The sequence below is a fragment of the Octopus bimaculoides genome, unplaced genomic scaffold (genome assembly GCF_046866305.1).
Source record: "Octopus bimaculoides isolate indiv1 unplaced genomic scaffold, ASM4686630v1 contig68, whole genome shotgun sequence".
NCBI lineage: Eukaryota > Metazoa > Mollusca > Cephalopoda > Octopoda > Octopodidae > Octopus > Octopus bimaculoides.
Genome location: NW_028315318.1, coordinates 131,346 through 148,959, shown reverse-complemented (window position 1 = coordinate 148,959; position 17,614 = coordinate 131,346).

Here is a 17,614-nt window from a genome sequence, read left to right as displayed (position 1 = left end):
CTTAACCCAGGATGAGTGATGGGTTCATCACTCTGAGCTAGAGACAAAGAGAAAATTTTTAATTTAGAAACACCCCCTTCTCACCTGCTCCCAAAAATGGCCAAGGTTGTTTCATCTGAAGGGAAGGTGATGGGTTCAAGTTTTGGGAGATGCTTTCTGTTGTGTTTATTGTCTGTCTTCAGAAGGGCCACATCGTCAATGGAGAGTAGGATACCAACTTGCTGAGGCTGTTACAAAAGGCTATCAAGATGAAATGCCCAGGAAAACTGATGAAAGGGGTCTTCTTTTGTCATGACAATGCTCCATCACACTAGTCCTCGGTTTCGATGGATGCTGTGCGTGACTGTGGCTTTGAACTGGTTGATCACCCTACCTTGTACTCCTCATTTGGCCCCATCGGACTATCATCTGTTCCCCAACATGAAAAAGAAAAAACCACTTGGCTGGAGACCAGCATCACAGTGATGATGATGATGTCATATCTGCTGTTGCTCCTAATTACTTTTAAAGCCTTCTTTGAACAGTCAGGTGTCAGTTTATCTGGAAGGAAACAATGCAGTTATTAATAAAGAAGAGCTGCAATTTATGCATGCAAGATTTTCACAGCTCTAGCATCACTCCTTCATAGTCAGCCTATGAACTTTTCAGGCCAGCCTCATGTATGACACACTGTCAGGCAGTGTATATGAAACAGCGTCAGGCAGTGTAAATATGAGACAATGTATGTGAGACAGTGTCAAGCAGTGTATATGAGACAGTGTCAGGCTATATACAAGATAAGGTATATAATACCGTCTCAGGTGATGTTATGTCAGACAGTGTCAGGCAGTGTATATCAGACAGTGTCACATTATATGAGATAAGGTATATGGCACACAGTCAGCCAGTGTATGTGAAACAGTGTCAGGCAGTGTAAATATGAGACAATGTCAGGCAGTGTATATGAGACAGTGTCAGGCTATATCTGAGATAAGGTATATGGCACACAGTCAGGCAGTGTATGCGAGACAGTGTCAGGCAGTGTAAATATGAGACAGTGTCAGGCAGTGTATATGAGACAGTGTCAGGCTATATCTGAGATAAGGTATATGGCACACAGTCAGCCAGTGTATGTGAAACAGTGTCAGGCAGTGTAAATATGAGACAATGTCAGGCAGTGTATATGAGACAGTGTCAGGCTATATCTGAGATAAGGTATATGGCACACAGTCAGGCAGTGTATGCGAGACAGTGTCAGGCAGTGTAAATATGAGACAGTGTCAGGCAGTGTATATGAGACAGTGTCAGGCTATATCTGAGATAAGGTATATGGCACACAGTCAGCCAGTGTATGTGAAACAGTGTCAGGCAGTGTAAATATGAGACAATGTCAGGCAGTGTATATGAGACAGTGTCAGGCTATATCTGAGATAAGGTATATGGCACACAGTCAGGCAGTGTATGCGAGACAGTGTCAGGCAGTGTAAATATGAGACAGTGTCAAATAATGCAGAGGAGACAGCGTGAGATACCATTGAGCAAACAGTGTATGGGAGACAGTGTATAAAAGACAATGTCAGCAGTGTATCTGGGACAAGAACAGGCTGTATTTATAACCATATAAGGTAGTGCATGTAAGACACTGTCACACAGTGTATATGATGCAGTGTATACAAGACATCGACTGACAGTGTATATGTGATGCTGCCAGGCAGCATATACGAAAGAGTGACCGTATATGAGACAGTGACAGACTGTAAATAAGGCAGTGGTAGAGTGTATGAGACATGGTCAGGGAGTGTATACAAGATAGTGCCAGGTAGAATGGTGATGATGGTGATGATGATGATGATGTGTGTTTATATATTTGTAAGAGGATAGTAAAAGTGCATATGTTGCTAGATAAACAGCGCAAAAGCAGAAGCAACCATACAAGATAGACAAGAATTATGGTGATGGTGCCAACACAGTTATTTCAATAGCTATGTTGGCACCATCACCATTTCAATCTTCTTTTTATTTTCAATGGCATTAATTTTTTTACTCTTTATTATTTTTTTTTATTTCTTATTTGTATAGTTGTAAGAAAAATCTTTTGCTATATAAACAACCTTCTAAACCACAGAATTCCAGTTTGAAAATGACTAATGAAAAGCTCAAAACTCATTAGAGTAACTGTAAACATTATCATTACAATAAAAATTATCCCCCCGAAAAGCAATCTCTGCTCACTTTTTCAGATATATATATATATATATATATATATATATATATATATCATCATCATCATCATCATCGTTTAACGTCGGCTTTCCATGCTAGCATGGGTTGGACGATTTGACTGAGGACTGGTGAAACCGGATGGCAACACCAGGCTCCAGTCTAATTTGGCAGAGTTTCTACAGCTGGATGCCCTTCCTAACGCCAACCACTCAGAGAGTGTAGTGGGTGCTTTTACGTGTCACCCGCACGAAAACGGCCACGCTCGAAATGGTGTCTTTCATGTGCCACCCGCACAAGCCAGTCCAGGGGCACTGGCAACGATCTCGCTCGAAAATCCTACAGGAGCCAGTCAGGCGGTACTGGCAACGGCCACGCTCAAAATGGTGCATCTCATGTGCCACCCGCACAAGAACCAGTCCAGGGGCACTGGCAACGATCTTACTTGGCTTGCCGGGTCTTCTCACGCACAGCACATTTCCAAAGGTCTCGGTCAGTAGTCATCGCCTCGGTGAGGCCCAATGTACGAAGGTCTTGCCTCACCACCTCAGCCCAGGTCTTCCTGGGCCTACCTCTTCCACGGGTTCCCTCAGCTGTTAGGGTGTGGCACTTTTTCACGCAGCTATCCTCCTCCATTCTCACCACATGTCCATACCAGCGCAATCGTCTCTCTTGCACGCCACAACTGATGCTTCTAATGTTCAGCTTTTCTCTCAAGATACTTACACTCTGACGGGTATTCACATTGACATTACACATCCAACGGAGCATACTGGCTTCATTCCTTGCGAGCTTACGTATGTCCTCAGCAGTTACAGCCCATGTTTCACTGCCATGTAGCATGGTTGTTCGTACGCATGCGTCATACAGTCTGCCTTTTACTCTGAGTGAGAGTCCCTTTGTCGCCAGCAGGGGTAAGAGCTCTCTAAACTTTGCCCAGGCTATTCTTATTCTAGCAGCTACACTTTCAGCGTACCCACCCCCACTACTAACTTGGTCGCCCAGATAGCGGAAGCTATCGACTACCTCTAGTTTTTCACCCTGGAATGAGATAGAAGTTGTTTCCTGTTTGTTTGCAGCCTTTATTGCACCTGAACATCTGCCACAAACAAAAACTAACTTGCTAGTTAACCTGCCTTTGATGTTGCTGCACCTCTTATGTGTCCATAGCTTGCACCGGGTACATCTTATAGAGTTACTACCTACTCCTTTTCTACATACTGAGCAGGGCCATCTACCTGAAGGGGTTTGTGTTTTATCTACCTTCCTACTTATTAGGATTTTGGTTTTAGCTAGGTTGACTCTAAGGCCCTTCAATTCTAGACCTTGCTTCCACACCTGAAACTTCTCCTCTAGTTCTGATAGTGACTCCGCAATTAGGGCAAGGTCATCAGCATAGAGGAGCTCCCAGGGGCAACCTGTCTTGAACTCCTCTGTGATTGCCTGGAGGACTATGGTAAATAAGAGGGGGCTGAGGACGGAACCTTGGTGGACCCCTACCTCTACCCGGAATTCATTGCTGTACTCATTTCCAACCCTCACCTTACTGGCAGCATCTCTGTACATGGCTCGCACAGCTCTCACTAACCATTCTTCTATCCCAAGTTTCCTCATTGACCACCAGATAAGGGATCGGGGGACCCTGTCAATGGCTTTCTCCATGTCAACGAAAGCCAGGTACAGAGGTTTATCCTTAGCTAGGTATTTCTCCTGCAACTGTCTCACTAGAAATAAGGCATTAGTAGTGCTTTTACCTGGCACGAACCCAAACTGCATCTCATCTAAATTGATTCGCTCCCTAATTAGTTGGGCTATGACCCTCTCTGTAACTTTCATAACCTGATCTAACAGCTTGATGCCTCTGTAATTATTTGTATCTAAAGCGTCACCTTTACCTTTGTAGCAGTTGACTATGATGCTGCTACACCAGTCATTGGGTATGACTCCTTCGTGTATCACCTGGTTCGTAATACGGGTGACTAGGCTATAGCCAACACTGCCAGATATTTTGAGCATCTCTGCAGTGATTCCTGATGGGCCGGGGGCTTTCCCGGTCTTCATACTCTTAATTGCTTTATCTACCCTGGTACTATCAACTCGGATAGCTGGTCCCTCTATTGGGTCGACATACGGCAGGCTCTCTTTCTCCCATTCATTCTCTTTATTAAGCAATCTATCGTAGTGGCATCTCCAGACCTCTTTCTTTGCATCCTCATTTAATGCAAGCGTACCATCATCCATGCGAACACATTTCTCTCCTACAACATCACTATTCTCTCTCCTACACTGTCTTGCAACACGAAATACCTCGAGTCTTTGGTCCTCACGGCGCAGAACATTGGCAAATCTTTCTTTATCTGCTTCCCCTCTGGCTAAATAAACCTGTCGCCTAGCCTCCCTTCTGGCACATTGGTACAATTCCCTGCTACCACCGTTCTTCCAGTCCTTCCAAGCCTGTTTCTTTTGTCTAATAGCCCTGTCTACCTCCTTGTTCCACCACCACGTTACTCTGGGTCGGGAGGGGACCTTACACCACCCACAAATCTGGTCGGTGGCTTTCAACAGGTTGTCCTGCAGAAATCTCCAATTGTCTTCCACGTTGTATGATGCTATATCCCCTTCTATTTCGTTAAATGCTTCAAGTAACTTGTCTCTAAGTCTCTGTCCGTTTGCAGGGTCTTTAAGCTTCCACACCCTTCTCCTCCAAGCCTGTCTAATTCTGGGCACCCATTTTGCCTTGATCCCAAAGTCGCTAACTACTAATCTATGTTGTGGGGTACATTCTTCGCCAGGGTAGGTTTTGGCATTTATAAGCCGCCCTCTTTCCCTATTTCTGGCGAGGATGTAGTCGATTTGGCTAGAGTGTCTGCCGGAGCGGTAGGTGACTAGGTGACTGGCAGGTTTCCTGAAGTTTGTATTGCAGACCATAAGATCGGTTGCATCACAGAACTCCAGCAGTCTGGTTCCCTCCTCGTTACGGGAACCGAAGCCATAGCCTCCATGTATGCCATGGAAGCCTCCAGCACGACGTCCGACATGACCGTTGAAGTCTCCAGCCACAAAGAGAAGGTTGTCTACTCCTTATGTAGAGTTTGACCACCTCCTGTACCTACACCTTAGCACCATTATGGCCTCTAATGTGGCTTTTTAGCCAGACAATGTTCTGAAAAGATACCCACATAGATTGCATCTCCGATTTGGACCACGAAGAGCTTTAGATAAGTTCTGCTGTTTGTGGATCTTAAAATGTCTCTTGAGGCCTCCTTTGGATTTGCAAACCTTCTGGCATACGCTGCATTCAAATGTGTGCACAAATGTCTGTAAGTGGCGGCATGGGGTTTCATCGCTGCTATGGGAAGTTGTTGCTCTGCTTCACAAGTTTTTGGTTTACGAGCGGTCTCCGAGAGCAAATTTACTCATATAAAGAGGCATCACTGTATATATATATATAGTAAGTTCTTTTACAGACAAATACCCCATGTATGTATATTTGAACTCAGAACATAATATATACTTATATATATATATAAATATAAGGGTGTGTGTGTGTGTATGCGTGTGTGTGTATGTACGTACGTACATATAAAAGCGCCCACTACACTCTCGAGTGGTTGGCGTTAGGAAGGGCATCCAGGTGTAGAAACTCTGCCAGATCAGATTGATGTCTAGTGTAGCCATCTGGTTCGCCTGTCCTCAGTCAAATCGTCCAACCCATGCTAGCATGGGAAGCGGACATTAAACAATGATGATGATGATATATAGGAGGAATTTCAACCATGTTTCGTGGTCTGCTAGCACAACAGCTCCTTTATAGGATCCAGTTAGCTGAAGACATCATCAGGAGGAACCACGTCCGGTTTCGGCCCCTACTCCTCTACCGTTTTGACGTGGCGGGGCCACCCCCTTTCGGAGGTGTCTTCAGCTCTGGTATTGGGTGCATGTCTTCTTTCACTGTTTGTGACTGTTCTAATTCAACTGTGGAATGTCCCTCGCTATGGTTATTTTCCAGGAGGTTCTAGCCACACGTCTTATGGTTCATCAACCTGCGTTGTTGAATTACTTTCTTCCGACATACCTTCCCTTGGTGGATTAGGACCCAGTTAGCTCTTCTTTCGTGCAATCCAATTTTCCGCTTTTACTTTCAGTAAATAAATGTTTCGCGTATTGATAGGGATTGTTCACAAAGCTACGATAGTTCTTTTCTCTCTCCTTTCTTCTGTTCTTCCTTCTTTCTTTTCTCAGTAGTTCTCGATGCCTCTTTTTTATCTCTTCATATAGCTGCTTTAGCCCTTCGCTTTCCTCCTCCTTTGCATCCCTCCATCTGGTTCTGAGTTTTTTCTTCTCTTCTCGGATCTTTGCAATCCGTCTTTCTCTCCTCGATGGTCCGCTCTTTGCCGGTGATTCTACCTTTCCTGTTGTTTCCAGTTCAAATCTTTTCTCTCCTTCCTGGTAGATTGTATAAGCCAGGTTCTCGAGCTTTTGTTCGTCGTCGCCTTTGAATTTGGTGATCATTCTTGATACCTCGTTGTCGAATTTTTTATAACTTGCTGCGTCATTTGCTTTCGGCCACTTAATCTTTGTCTTCTTCACGCCTATCACTGTTTGTGACTGTTCTAATTCAACTGTGGAATGTCCCTCGCTGTGGTTATTTTCCCGGAGGTTCTGGCCACACGTCTTACGGTTCATCAACCCGCACTGTTGAATTACTTTCTTCTGACATACCTTCCCTTGGTGGATTCTGAGCCCGATGTAACTAGCAAACACCTTTCCGCAGCAGCTGAATTCCTCGTCTACCAATCCTTTACCGCATCCTTTCTCATTATCCATTTCCGGTCCAAGTCTGTTTCGTTTTTTTCCGTCCCTATTTGATCCTTTATTCTCTCCCCGTGGTCCGGGATCATGGGGGCATGATTTCCCATGCTTTTTCGTTGCAATTTTACCCCGGATCGGGCTGCAAGCCCATTGATCCTTTGTTACGCTGTCGTACTGTCAAGCGTCTCTCCGCTTTGTCATCCCTCTTTCTGGATTGTCAGCAAGTCTTTCCCTGCAGTCAGTATCTGAGGAATTTCAACCATGTTTCGTGGTCTGCTAGCACAACAGCTCCTTTATAGGATCCAGTTAGCTGAAGACATCATCAGGAGGAACCACGTCCGGTTTCGGCCCCTACTCCTCTACCGTTTTGACGTGGCGGGGCCCCTCCTTTCGGAGGTGTCTTCAGCTCTGGTGTTGGGTGCATGTCTTCTTTCTTCTATTCCCTGGCCTCTTCAATGCAGCATCAACGAGTGTCAGCGTCCGACTGATCGTCGTGTCAAGTTCCCCTTTTTATATCTGCTGATGATGATGATATATATATATATTAAAGTCAGTGACAATATGTATCTGTTTTCTTGAGAGGAGTTAAAACCCTCCAAAACCACACATTTCTCATTATATGCAAACACGTACGGAGAATATAGCAAATATATTTCTCCAAAATGGTTCTCCAATTTATAAAAGACAAATAGTATCACAGACATCCTAGTGTCAACTTATTTTGCTTTCTGTGTTGAACCAAAACTTAAAGCTCATCAGTTAAACTATTTCAAAAACCTATGGAGTGGTTGGTGTTAGGAAGGGCATCCAACCATTAAAAACCTTGCCACAACAGACAGAGGTGCCTGGTGCAGTTTTCTATCTGGCCAACCCCTATCAAATCACTCAACCCATGCCAGCTTAGAAGGCAGACATTGAATGATGATGATGATGATGATCATGATCATGATCATCGTTTAACGTCCGCTTTCCATGCTGGCATGGGTTGGACGATTTGACTGAGGACTGGTGAAACCGGATGGCAACACCAGGCTCCAATCTAATTTGGCAGAGTTTCTACAGCTGGATGCCCTTCCTAACGCCAACCACTCCGAGAGTGTAGTGGGGGCTTTTACGTGTCACCTGCACGAGGGCCAGTCAGGTGGTACTGGCAACGGCCACACTCAAAATGGTGTCTTTTATGTGCCACCCGCACAAGAGCCAGTCCAGGGGCACTGGCAACGATCTCACTTGGCTTGCCGGGTCTTCTCACGCACAGCACATTTCCAAAGGTCTCAGTCAGTAGTCATCGCCTCAGAGAGGCCCAATGTTCGAAGGTCTTGCCTCACCACCTCAGCCCAGGTCTTCCTGGACCTACCTCTTCCACGGGTTCCCTCAACTATTAGGGTGTGGCACTTTTTCACGCAGCTATCCTCGTCTATTCTCACCACATGTCCATACCAGCGCAATCGTCTCTCTTGCACACCACAACTGATGCTTCTAATGTTCAGCTTTTCTCTCAAGATACTTACACTCTGACGAGTATGCACACTGACATTACACATCCAACGGAGCATACTGGCTTCATTCCTTGCGAGCTTACGCATGTCCTCAGCAGTCACAGCCCATGTTTCACTGCCATGTAGCATGGCTGTTTGTACACATTCGTCATACAGTCTGCCTTTTACTCTGAGTGAGAGTCCCTTTGTCGCCAGCAGGAGTAAGAGCTCTGTAAACTTTGCCCAGGCTATTCTTATTCTAGCAGCTACACTTTCAGCGCACCCACCACAACTACTAACTTGGTCACCCAGATAGCGGAAGCTATCGACTACCTCTAGTTTTTCTCCCTGGAATGAGATAGAAGTTGTTTCCTGTTTGTTTACAGTGTTTATTGCACCTGAACATCTGCCACATACAAAAACTAACTTCGTAGTTAATCTGCCTTTGATATTGCTGCACCTCTTGTGTGTCCATAGCTTGCACCGGGCACATCTTATAGAGTTACTACCTACTCCTTTTCTACATACCGAGCAGGGCTATCTACCTGAAGGGGTTTGTGTTTTATCTACCTTCCTACTTATTAGGATTTTGGTTTTTGCTAGGTTGACTCTAAGGCCCTTCGATTCTAGTCCTTGCTTCCATACCTGAAACTTCTCTAGTTCTGATAGTGACTCCGCAATTAGTTCAAGGTCATCAGCATAGAGGAGCTCCCAGGGGCAACCTGTCTTGAATTCCTCTGTAATCACCTGGAGGACTATGATAAATAGGAGGGGACTGAGGACGGAACCTTGGTGGACCCCTACCTCTACCTGGAATTCATTACTGTACTCATTTCCAACCCTCACCTTACTGGCAGCATCTCTGTACATGGCTCGCACAGCTCTCACTAACCATTCTTCTATCCCTAGTTTCCTCATTGACCACCAGATAAGGGATCGGGTGACCCTGTCAAAGGCTTTTTCCATGTCAACGAAGGCCAGGTACAGAGGTTTATCCTTGGCTAGGTATTTCTCCTACAGCTGTCTTACTAGAAATATGGCAACAGTGGTGCTTTTACCTGGCATGAACCCAAACTGCATCTCATCTAAATTGATTCGCTCTCTAATTAGTTGGGCTATGACCCTCTCTGTGACCTTCATTACCTGATCTAACAGCTTGATGCCTCTGTAATTATTTGTATCTAAAGCGTCACCTTTACCTTTGTAGCAGTTGACTATGGTGCTGCTACACCAGTCATTGGGTATGACTCCTTCGTGTATCACCTGGTTCGTAATACGGGTGACTAGGCTGTAGCCAACACTGCCAGATATTTTGAGCATCTCTGCAGTGATTCCTGATGGGCAGGGGGCTTTCCCTGTCTTCATACTCTTAATTGCTTTATCTACCCTGGTACTGTCAACTCGGATAGCTGGTCCCTCTGTGGGGTCGACATACGGCAAGCTCTCTTTCTCCCATTCATTCTTTTATTAAGCAATATCTTTCTTTGCAGCCTCATTTAGTGCAAGCGTACCATCATCCATGCGAACACATTTCTCTCCTACGACATCACTATTCTCTCTCCTACACTGTCTTGCAACACGAAATACCTCGAGTCTTTGGTCCTCACGGTGCAGAACATTGGCAAATCTTTTCTTATCTGCTTCCCCTCTGGCTAAATAAACCTGTCGCCTAGCTTCCCTTCTGGCAGATTGGTACAATTCTTTGCTACCACCGTTCTTCCAGTCCTTCCAAGCCTGTTTCTTTTGTCTAATAGCCCTGTCTACCTCCTTGTTCCACCACCACGTTACTCTGGGTCGAGAGGGGATTTTACACCAGCCACAGATCTGGTCTGTGGCTCTCAACAGGTTGTCCCGCAGAAATCTTCAATTGTCTTCCTCGTTGTATGATGCTATATCCCCTTCTATTTTGTCAAATGCTTCAAGTAACTTGTCTCTAAGTCTCTGTCCATTTGCAGGGTCTTTAAGTTTCCATACCCTTCTCCTCTAAGCCGGTCTACTTCTGGGCACCCATATTGCCTTGATCTCGAAGTCGCTGACTACTAATGTGTGTTGGGGTGTACGTTCTTTGCCGGGGAGGGTTTTGGCATTTATAAGCCTCCCTCTTTCTCTATTTCTGGCGAGAATGTAGTCGATTTGGCTAGAGTGTCTGCCGGAGAGGTAGGTGACTAGGTGACAGGCAGGTTTCCTGAAGTTGGTATTGCAAACCATAAGATCGGTTGCATCACAGAACTCCAGCAGTCTGGTTCCCTTCTTGTTGCGGGAACCGAAGCCATAGCCTCCATGTATGCCATGGAAGCCTCCAGCACGACGTCCGACATGACCATTGAAGTCTCCAGCCACAAAGAGAAGGTCCCTGTCACTCGTCGACGAGGTAGTTTGCAAGAGGGTGTCATAGAATTGGTCTTTCAGACCATCTGGTAGCCCCGGTTGAGGTGCATAGGCTGAGATGACAGTAGCTAGCCTATGATGAAGCACTAGTTTAATCTTAAGTACTCTGTCACATACTCTAACTACCTCGATTACCTTATCCACCCATTTCTCCGCTAGAAGTATTCCTACGCCCCCGACCGCGTCAGTGATGATATATACATATATATATATATATTTCATGTTATCCTAAGAAATAATGCATGGTACCAAAATTTTTGAGTCAAGTCAAATATAACAAACTACTGCAGATCTTTGTTAGAGCATCTGCATAAGTGGAGTCGGGACTGGCGAGTCTGTATTGGCATTGAGTCATGTCAGTTGTAATAATGAAACGAAAGGAAATTGTGATATATTGAAATCCTTTAATTTTAGGAGGTGGGTCTTCTTGAGTGCAGCCATGTGGCACATATCTCTCTCCACCGTCATCTCCTTTGTAAGGTTCAGAATTTTGAGATCAGCCTTCACTTCTTCATCCCATGCCCAGCACTAATGCTCTGTTGCACATCCAGCAAAGCATACCAGCTTCATTCCTCTCCAGCCTTTGCATGTCCTCTACATGCAAGGTTAACACTACTTTTTCCGTTAACCTTCCTGCTATTCCACTTCACCTCTTGTGTGTCCATAGCTTACACTGACTACACTGAAAACAATTTCTGTCTACACCCTCCCTACATATCGAGCAGGGCCATTTACTGGAGGGATGAAGAGTCATGTCCGATTTCTTGCTCACTAGGACCTTGGTCTTTGCAAAGTTTACTTTAAGACTCTAGGATTCCAGGTTCTGTTTCCACACCTGGAATTTCGTTTCTAATTCTGTTATAAGTCCAAGATCATCAACATATACGAGTTCCCATGAGCTTCCAGTTTGACATTCCTCTGTTACTGCTTGGAGGACAATGATGACTAGGATGGGGTTGAGAACTGACTCTATGTGGAAACCTACCTGTACATTAAATCTGTCACTGTACCCATGGCCAACTTTTACCTTATTAACAGCACCCCTGGTATTTACTGCTTTCACAAGCCATTCCTTTATCCCTAGCTTCCTCACAGACCACCATATCACAGTGTGAGGTACTCTGTTAAAGGCTTTCTCTTGACCAACAAATGCCAAGTACCACAGCTTGTTCTTAGCTAAATACTTCTCTTGCAGTTGCCTGAACATGAAAATAGCATCAGTGGTGCTTCTCCCCAGAACAAAGCCAAACTGCATTTCATCTTGTCTAATTGTGTTCCAAATTAATTGGGTTATATCTCTCTCTCCACAACTTTCATCACTTGGCCCAGCAATCTGATGTCTCTATAACTACTATCTGAGACATCCCCCTTGCCCTTGTAGCAGCTGACTATGATGCTGCTGTACCAGTCATTAAGGATTACTGAATAACCTGGTTAACTATACGAGTGAATAGACTGTATCCAACCCTGCCAGATACCTTAAACATCTTCCTGGTGACTCCTGATGGACCAGAGGCTTTCCCTGTCTTCATATCTTAAATTGCCTTATCCGTTTTGCTACTGTCAACTAGGATAGCTGGTCCCTCTGTTCAGTATGTTTTAAAATTGTATTGAAAGGAATCACTCACTCTCCTTTGCAACCCCTCATTAATCAATAGGTTCTGTAATATAATCTTTTCATGTAAGCACAAATTTTATTCCATATTTGCCTATTACACAAAGTCTCTGTGATTTCCCCTCATTATGATAAAGCCCTAACTTATCACTTAAATGTGCTGCAGCATATTTCTTCTCTTTCTCTCTCTCTACTCTCCTTCTGCCTTTCTTCACATCTCAGCATATCTGCCTCCTTTGCTACCCTACCATTATTCCTTGCCTTTTCCTGTCTCCCTCTAAAACTAGCTCCCCTCCTCAATTGATTCAAAGTCTATTTCTCTCTTTTTTTCTCTCATACCTTTCTCCCTTGCTCAGCTGCTCTCCGTCTCTGCTACTCCCTTCCTTTATTTCACTCCTTGTATCTTCTTATCTTCTTTTATAGCCAACTACTGTCCCTAATTTATTCAAGATCTGCTTAGTAACATAGTCTGCCTGATCACCAATGGTGCTTCTTGTCACCATACTATCTTATCTTAGCCCCTCCCCTCCGACTCACTTTTTCTACTTCCATTCACTCCCCCTGATTACTGACCTCCTCCTCCCTCACCCCACTTTGTAATTCTTGCTCTTCCCCTGCTTCTCTACCCTCCTCTCAATGCCACATGCATCCTCCCTCTCCCTACCTTTAACTTTTTCTTCCTCTTCTTCCCTTTAGCCTTTAAATCTCTTACATCAGATTATGAACTTCTCTTGTCAATTATTTCTCCCAACAAAGAAAGCCAATCTTATATTAATATCTCTATGCAACCATTTACTGGTTGTGTATTCATGACCTATCGCACATTCCATCTGCTTATTATGAACATTACGATTATTACATAAGTCTGAGCTTCCAGAAACAGCTGTCAAGTTTTAAAAAACTATGTATTCTTTCCTTAGTTTTCTGTATTTCTTATGCTTTGTGTAAATTTATTTGTCTATATATATATAATCATATGACTTGACGTTGTGTATGTATGTAGCTAGGAAGTTGGTTATAAGAAGAATTAGATGCAGTGTGCAAGAGAGGAGACCGTGCTAGTTTGATCATGATCTGGATGGATGAGGACAGTTGCAAACTGAAGTGCTGATCGCTTAAAGTGGAGTAAAGGTGTGGGAGAGGGAGACCCAGGAAGACATGGCACAAAATATAGAAACCTGATCTCAAAATGCTGAACCTTACAGAGATGACCAGGGACCGAGATATGTGGCTCATTGCTGTACTCAAGAGCACCTGCCCACCACAATAGAATTGGGATCCTAAAACAAGCTGCCACATAGAAAGCATAGGCGTGGGTGCTGGTGCCATATAAAAAACAAACTCAGAACCCTCTGTAGAGTGGCTGGTGTTAGGAAGGGCCTCCTGCCATAGAAACCAAGCCCAAACTGAGTGCCATACCCAGAATACATAGACCCAGAGAAGGCTCTGACATGGTCACTCGTTAAGGAGACTAAGGGCAGAAGAATTGGTTATGTACAGAGAAGCGGTCAGCAAGATGACCATCAACAATGAGTTCAGCAATGAATTTACGATCCCTTCCTCTCACACTTGCTGTCCATTATATATGTAATGTAGAATACAACACTAACTCTGCCCCCCTTTACTACCCCCTCCCCATTATCCTTACTATTTAGTTTGTCTCTCTCTCTCTCTCTCTCTCTCTCTCTCTCTCTCTCTCTCTCTCTCTCTCTCTCTCTCTCTCTCCTCTCCTGTTCTCTTCTCCAGTTGTGGTGGATTTTCAATCTTGCCAGTTTCAAGGCAACTTCACTTTTTGGGAAAAAAAAGTCCCCAGTCCACTCTGCAAATGGATTGACATCTCTTAGGCTTCTTAACAGTTTCTATCTCCCTAGTTTCAGTCATACAGCATCGGATGATACAAAATGAGACATTGCAGCAAAACAGCTTTGCAACTCAGATTCCCTCCAACCATCCAATGCATTACAGCATTGAAAAATGACAGTAAAAATGGTGTTCTGCCTGTCAAGGAGTGTGCGTACGTGTGTGTTTGTGTATGTGTGCATGTGTTAGAGAAAACAAAGCAATACACACACACACACACACACACACACACACACACACACACACACACACACACACACACACACACAAGGAAAGTTTAAGTGGGATTTGTGGAAATGAAATGAAGTCAGCTGAAATTTGTTACATCCAAAATTAAAGTGTAATTAATGCATTTAAGAGAGATATGAATCACTTTCATTAACAGGGATCTTTATTCAACCATGGATAGCACTCATAGTGAATGGCAAATCGCATATTATTGGTGCTGTATAACCTGTTCAGCCATAATATATATTTTTTAATAAATCAATTTTCTTTATTTAATTTGTGTTTGGTCTGTGGTATTGTCTTTGGATTGATAGAGTTCGAAGACTAAAAATTTAGAAGATTTGTTGATTGCACATATGTCCAAATATTTACTGAGTGGGACCTGTCTAGTTCTGGGATCATATTCTTAAGAAGTTAGTTTGTCCAATATAATCTTCATTATATTATTGCATTTGATGGCATTTGTTAAATTTTTGTGAAGAACAAGTAAAGTGATTTTTCACAGTAAAAACTTGTCTCAATTTCAAGTTATATGTTTTGTCCTCAATAAGGTTGCTGCAAATTCTGCAGTTAAAGTGGTCTCACTTGTTAACATTGAAATTCAGTTGCTACTTTTTGCATTGGTATGTAGTTCTATTTTTGAAATTTTGGTTGTCTTTTGCATTTGATTATTTTGTATGATTCAAGTGCCTTTTTCACTCTTGGGTCTTGGCTGAATAATGGTATGTTCTCATGTTTCTTGTTTCTATGTTTCTTGTGTTGTGTGTTCTAATTTCAGATAGAATTTTGGGTGTCCCTGAACTGCTTTTGGTCTTTTGTAATTCTTCAACATCTATTGCTTTGGCATGTTTTATTGCATTCTCTATTAGAGAAGACTGGTACTTTCTTCTAAGCAATAACGGTTTTACTTCCTGGAGTCTTTCATTCTGAATTCTTGGTGGGAGACAATTGTTTGGGTCCTTTTAGCTGTCTGTACAGTAAGTAAAGTGAGCGTTAGAAATGATATCAGTGAGGAATCTAGTGAGAAGGTAGGAGATCATCAAGGTTTGGTTTTCAGTCTTCTCTTCTTCCCCGTAGTCCTATAAGCCATTTCAGAGGAGTTTAAGACTGGCTGTCCATGGGAACTCCTGTACACTGATAGTCTAGTTCTCATAGATGAATCAATCGGAGAATTGGAGAAGAAATTCCAGCTATGGAAGCTAAACCTAGAATTGAGAAGCCTTAATGTAAACATAACATAGACGAAGGTTTTAGTAAGACAGGAGCTGAAGGGAAATGGCCTTGCTTTGAAATGCAGAAAAGAAGTAGGCATAAACTCCGTAGGCTGTACTCAATGTAAGCTTAATATGCAATAGATGCACTGGAGCAGAACGTAGAAGCAGAATAGAAAGAGTTTCTCTTAAATGTCGCAGATGGCTTACTAAAAGCAGTTGATAGCTTCTCTTGCCTAAGAGATGTAAGCAGCAGGGGAGGTGATTGCTCTGAAGTATTGTAGCCAGAATAAGGACAAGTTGAGGAAAGTTCACTACTGATGTAGAAACCTTGTGGGTATTTTCCGGAGATAATTGTAGTAGCAAAGGTGGATATATATACTCCAAGTACTGTTTCTTCTTTGTTCTTTCTTCTACGCATCGCTCTCACTTCTTACTACAAATCTCCTCTTATAGATGTATAGGAAAGTGGTTATACACCATTAGGTGTACACCTGCTTTCCTATATTAAATTCTAAATAACAACGTAACGCTGACTCCGAACTATCAACACAACAATATTTATTTATGGATGAAGTAGGCAGCCTTAAATTGGTTGCTGAGACGCCGGAATGTAGTTGTGAGCTGTCCCCAGAGTTGAATGATGGAGAGACAGCTTGACACGTCCGTGCTCATAGCCGCCCGGCCGGGAAAAGAGAATGAAAAAAGCGGGAACGTTTAGATGTTGAATTCCACACATGCGCATGAGATAGGGCGTTACTGCAGATGTAATAATCCATTCTTCTACTACTACCGTCTCCGATGAAGGGATACATTGGATTTTCCCTGAAACAGCTGTAAGACTTTATACAAAAAATATATTTCTAACTTTGCCATTGGTCTCTTTATCTTTTTCTCTCTTTATACATACACACGCTAATACACGACCTATGTTATATTCCCCACTCATGTTGCTACAAAGACAGGGGCAAAACTAGTCGGTATACAGCACTTATTCGGTATTACCTGTATATTTAGGGTTTGGTTGACTCCAATACCGTTCATAACCTTTATTATATATATCATCATCATTGTCGTTTAACGTCCGCTTTCCATGCTAGCGTGGGTTGGACGATTTGACAGAGGACTGGTGGACCAAGTGGCTGCACCAGGCTCCAATCTGATTTGGCAGCATTTCTACAGCTGTATGCCCTTCCTAAGGCCAACCACTCCGAGAATGTACTGGGTGCTTTTACGTGCCACCGGCACGAGGGCCAGTCAGGCGGTACTGGCTACAGCCACGCTTGAAATGGTGTATTTTACGTGCCACCTGCACAGGAGCCAGTCCTGCGGCACTGGCAACGATCTCGCTTGAATGTCTATTCACGTGCCTCTGGCACAAGTGCCAGGAAGGCGTAGTTGGTAACGATATACATGTATATGTATGTATATATATATATATATATATATATATATATATATATATATATATATATATATATATATATATATATATATATATATATATATATATATGTATATATATGTATATATGTGTATATATATATGTATATATGTGTATATATATATATATATATATATATATATATATATATATATATATATATATATATATATATATATATATGATGTATATATCTATCTCTATATATATGTGTGTGTGTGTATATGTATATATATATGTGTATATGTATATATATATATATATATGAATTTTATTTATTTATTTATTATTTTTTTAAAATTTATTTATGTGTTTCGGCCAAGTGGCTGCGGTCATGCTGGTGCACCACCGTGATTTTCACGTTCCTTGCATGGCTCTT